Raw genomic sequence first — 6091 nt, forward strand, 5'->3', positions numbered from 1 at the left:
ATTTTTGCAATTCTGTTTGGAGGGACTACTGACGCACAAATGATAGGCTTTACCTTAAAATTACTAAATTGAATGAAGCTGAATCCTAGTAGTTAACACATTATCCAGCCACAATAAAAACTGCTATTATTTTGGCTTGCATATTACAATACACTACATGTGAATGCATAATCAACAGCAACACAGCAAAGCAGAGGCCATGAGAGCAAAACCTCCTTCTGTTGATTATCTTTCATTACAGTCTGTTTGTTATTTGTTATCATCTGGCAATTTTCCCATTTAATTGACTGATTAGAAATATCAGCAGATGCCCACCCAAAACATCGCCACCATCATTATGCAAAGTTATCACTAATTAATAATTCTGCATCATTTGGAGAATCTTTTCTTTTAATTATGGAGATGCATGAAAGTTTTCCATCTGATGAAATCATAATTACCTGCGGGTGTGTTGTAGAGTCATAATTTTCTCTCGGTGTCCAGGGTTAATATCATCAGGATGCATTACGCCCCTTCTGCCCATTAGCTCGCCTTGTGTTTAATGGGTATTTTTAAATGGAACACCTACGTTACCAGGCCAGACACTTATCTCAGCATGTATACACACTGTCATATCGGCTGTCATGAGGAGCAATGTGTTTTGATTTTCCTAGGAGGTTAATGGGGATAGGTGTGCTTCATTAGCGTGTGGATAACAAACTGATGTGGATAAAACATGCATAAAACAACACACGACTGTAGAGAAAGCTGTATTTTAAATGCTGTAGAAAGAGATACTGGATCATCAAAGAGATTCTGCTCTGTCTAATCCACTGGATTGAAACCGAGGGCTAAATGCAATGTATACCCCCCTGCAGTCTATACAAACTTTATTTCATATAAACACACACAAGTAGACCACCAAAGAGATGGCAAATGTCAGACAGTTTGAAAGTCTCCATTTGATCTGGGTTTTTTGGGGGGATTAAGCCCAAACACGGTTCGAGGAGAGAGGTCCTGTCCATTTGAGCTACTTTCAAGATTCTCAGATATCCTTTGGAAGATCCTGTTATCTTAGTCTTTTCACAAATGGCTCAGGAAAATAAGCATCTCTTAGCCCAAAAAATAAATATATAAAAATAAGTACATAATTAAACATTAAATTCTCTGGAAACAGTACTGTGTAGCAGCACAGAAACAGTTAACTTATTACAGTTAAGGATGTGTTGCAAATAAATTGAACTAATATATATATATTTTTAAAATGTCAGATTTTAAAAATGGACCCTTATGACTGGTTTTGTGGTCCAGGGTCATTATAATGACCCTGGACCACAAAACCAGTCATAAGGGTCAATTTTTAAAATCTGACATTTTTTGATCATATGAAAGCTGAACAAATAAGCTTTCCATTGATGTATGGTTTGTTAGGATAGGACAATATTTGGTTGAGATACAACTATATCGGCCAACGAGTTGGTGTTTTTTCAATGTATGCTTCAGACACGGGTCACGACGAGGCGTTCCCCATAGCGACCCCTAGAGGACGCAGTGCCTCGTTCCCTACTCAGGGAACCATGGTTACATAAGTAACCTGAGACGTTACTTAATATCCTAATGGTTTTGGCATAAAAGAAAAATCGATCATTTTGACCCCAGAATGTTTTTTTGGCTGTTGCTACAAATATACCCAAGCGACTTAAGAATGGTTTTGTGGTCCAGGGTCACACACACACACACACATATACACTGAACAAAATTATAAACGCAATACTTTTGTTTTTGCCCCTATTTTTCATGAGCTGAACTATATTTCTCAGTCTCCTATGTTTATGTTCAGTTATTTTACTTTAATGGCAAAGAAAATAACCTATTCATCGCCATTAAAGTGAAATGACTACACATAGGAGCCTGATCAAAATGCTCATTTTTGAAGAAAATTTCAAATGGCACTTCGAGCTCTTTATACATATACAGTGTGTATATATAATTTGCATAGTCAAAAATTACACGATTTACCCAGTTTATATGAATTATCAGAATAAACTGATCCACTATGACGAATTAGATTTTCCAACCCATATGAGTGTGAGAGAAGAGAACTCTCTTCCTCTGCTCAGACAAGATTGGTCACGCTACATCACCACTTGTTGGATAACCTCCCTAACACTGGTCTTGTGTAGTTACACTGAAGCATATTAGTCTGTTTCACATTGCATTTTATTCTGAGCAAAAACGGTTACATAGTGCTTCCCTCAAATCATTTTGGAAAGATTGTATTAAAGGGGTCATATGATGCGATTTCAAGTTTTTCTTTCTCTTTGGAGTGTTACAAGCAGTTCGTGAATAGATAAGATCCCTAAAGTTGCAAAGACTAAAGTCTCAAAGCCAAAGAGATATTCTTTATAAAAGTTAAGACTGGTCCACGCCCTCCTAAAACGCCTCATTTAAACACGCCCCCAAATGTCTACGTCACTGTGTGGGAAGATTTGCATAACACCGCCCAAATGTTTACGCAAAGAAAGAAGGCACAACTATGATTGTTGTTTATTGTTGCCGCCGCCGCCATGTCGTGGAGATGCTGTGTGTTTCATTGTGAAAGCGAAATTCTGACAAATAATGCTGACTCACAGCCTGTAAGTATGCTTTCATATTTAAAGTATTTGCCACTGATGATTCAAAAGCGAATGCAACGCATTCATTTACGCGGCGCGATGTTTACGCTGCGCGATGCAACGCAACGCGTAAAAAGACAGTATAAGTCATTGAGTGCACATGAACACCACCACAATTCCAAACAGTTCTGTAAAAGAATCACATGCCATTTAACCAATTTTATTACTATTTTAAATACAATTTTAATATGATATTTTATATTATATTTCAATTTTAATATATATTTTTGTTAAACGTTTAACTAGTCAACTTAAAAACATAACTACATGATTCAAGTAACATTTTTAAACTTGCAAACCCATCTGATTAAAGAAAGTTCGGTTACATTTTATTTTACAGTACTTGTATTTACAGTGCGCTTACCCACAGTAAAAAATCAAATTAACAAAATGTCGGAAGGGCAAAAATATTTAAGTTGAGCTAATTTTCTTGCTTGGGCTTAGTTGAGAAGATATATTATATTAAGTCTACACAAATATATTTTAAAAACATTGAATGAAGGTTTATTGTCGAATCCAGTCAACATTCAGAATGCTAGTTGTTGACTAAACTAATAAAAACAATTCTGCACGCGCACAAGCCTGAGTGACTTTGCGGGAGAAACAGCAGGTAAGTTGCACTAAATAAATGTAATTTTTTAGACTAAATTTATCAACAAAAATGTACAGCATATCCGATGTTTTTGAGTGGATATTTAGAAGTGTTTTATAAGTCGTATGTCCGAAGAAAAAATTATATTTATGTTAAGTGTATGTCAAGTTAATGCATCAGGTAAGTGGCACTGAATAAATATTTGTATTTAGACTGATTTTTTCAAAACTTATATGTTAAAAAAGGTGTAAATGTATTATTTAAAACGTATATATTTATACACAAACGTGCAACATAAAAATATAAAAACATCGAATAATCATATTTGGCTCCCAAACTCTGGAATAGCCTTCCTGATAACGTTCGGGGTGCGCTGTATGTCTGCGGGAAATTAGCTGTTTAAGTGAAGGGAACGTGGTCTTTCTTCTTGTTTAATCCATGAAACATGTTACTATCATAAATTTTAGGTTTAATTTGTGTTGTATGATATTTTTATGTTTCTGTGAAGTGAAAAGATGGCATGAAGAGATTGCGCTGTCTTTCTCTTTTATAAGCCATTGATGCTTACTACGACGAAATGTGTAATGTAAACCACAGTAATGCACTTATTTGAAGTTAACGTGGGCATGTTGAATGTTGAATTTTTGCGTGTGCAAACTTTTGCAATTGTCCCGTGAAGTTAAAGACGACATTAAATGTGACTAACAACAAGCTTTGCTGAAATCTCGCTTTTTTTCAAACACGCAAACTCCAAACAGCGTTTCTGTTCTTGTGGATGGCGCTTCGGAAGAGGAGTTTGTTCCAAACATGAATAAACAACTGAGTCATTTCACAAGGCCGTTGTCAAAGCAGGGTATGTCTCAGTCAGTTCCCTAGGTAGTGAATCACTAGATGGTGCACACGAGTCCCTGCACTGATAAAGAGACCATGGCTTAATAAACATTGGGACAATTGATCAATCAATTTGTAAAACATCACCACCGGTATTTATCAACAAAAGGCAGGGCCGTTATATTTTGATATTATTTTTATGCTGTTTAAGGTAGACTTATAATATGAAATGTGCATGTTCTGTTACAAATAACAGTCAACATAAATGCTCCCCATGTTGTGCAATGGATTGAGATTTGTGTGTGTGTGTGTATATGTGTGTGTGCCAAAAAAAAAAAATTTAGCAACTGCTGTTTCTTCACAAATGTAATTAACTGATATTGTTACATTTTAAATAATTTAAAAAGTATAATTAAATTTTTTGAGATAAATTGTACTTTTCTTTCTCCATCAGGGTGTGGCCGAAGGTTTCATTGATGCTTGGTCATCGTTGCAAGATTTCAGATGCTGGCCAGTCAGTTCTTCGAAGGCACCAAACACTGCCATGTGACCAGACCGCTCCACTGCAACTACATAGTGTGTGTGTGTGTGTGTGTGTGCGTGTACTTTCAACACTAAGACTTGAGGTAATATGTCTAAATGTTTAGAGTTTTTTTACAACAATTAAAATGTGCTTTATTGTTCTCAGTGGCATCTACATTAATATTAGTCTGTTTCATTCTTATTCCGAGGTCACCGTAGCCACCCAGATCCAGTCTGTATCCAGATCAGATGGTCACTGCAGTCACCCGGATCCAGTCCGAATGCAGTCCAGATAGTGGATCAGGACCTAGAGATGACCTCTACAGCCCTGAATGTCAGAGGAGCCAATGACAACTAGATGAGCCCCAGAGACAGATCCCCAGTGAATACCTCGTCACCTAGACGGCCATCGGGACAAGACCGCAGGAACCAGACCAGTCCTCTGCACAATCTGACTTTGCTGCAGCCTGCAATTAAACTGCTGGTTTCATCTGGCCAGAGAAGAATGAGTTTTGGTTCCTTCCACACACAATTTTTCTGTTTAATACTGTAAAGCTGCTTTGAAACAATCTGTATTGTAAAAACCGCTATATAAATACAGTGACTGGACTGGACAACTGAAAACTGGAGCACTTTAAAGGGATAATTCACCCAAAAATGGAAATTTGCTGTTATTTTACCTCAGGCCATCCAAGATGTCAGTGACTTTTTGCTTCGGTAGAACAGTAAAGAAGATTTTTACATAAATTGTTACAGTTACATAAATATACATTGATTGGCCAAACGCATTCAATACAAAACTCTGGCACTCATTTTTAAAAAGCCATGTAAACACACAGTTTACATATACTTACTGTACTCCACGAACATGGAAAACAGTGATAGATCACTTCCTCACTTACATCACTTCATACTTATTACTGGCGGTGCAAATGCAACTAGGAAAATGGCCCTAGGGGAAAATTTAGCTCTGTAATGTCTTTGATTACTTAATTTTAGGGAATTAATTATTATTAATTCATTCAGGTTTTGAGAGGAATCGAATCTGAAAATTTGAGGTCCACCTGATTAAAACTGATTTCAAATTTGATAGTTTACACTCTATCAGCTACTCGGCCAGCGAGACGTTAATGTCAGTGTATATTACCAATTTGACTATATGTATATTCCCTGGCCACAGGTTAATACAATTATGATAATTTGTAAGCTCTTAGAGAGGTAACGTGATCTTTGGCAAGGGTTTGACTTTAAAATTATACGACACCAGACAATGATTCTTTATAAATGAAACACAATTTATTGGCTATTCTAGATTACATTAAAACTAAGCTAAAATTGATACTTTTATAAAGTTTCCTAATGTGAGTCTTGTACTTACTATTAAAGTTTACTTCATTTCATCATTCTGCCTTTGTCGTGCCTATTCGTTCAAGATTAAACTTCACATATTACACACATTTTAATAACCTTATTTCCTAAAGAAAAGGGTAAT

This window comes from Sinocyclocheilus rhinocerous, unplaced genomic scaffold (assembly GCF_001515625.1).
Source record: "Sinocyclocheilus rhinocerous isolate Xijiao unplaced genomic scaffold, SAMN03320098_v1.1 scaffold914, whole genome shotgun sequence".
Classification (NCBI taxonomy): Eukaryota; Metazoa; Chordata; class Actinopteri; order Cypriniformes; family Cyprinidae; genus Sinocyclocheilus; species Sinocyclocheilus rhinocerous.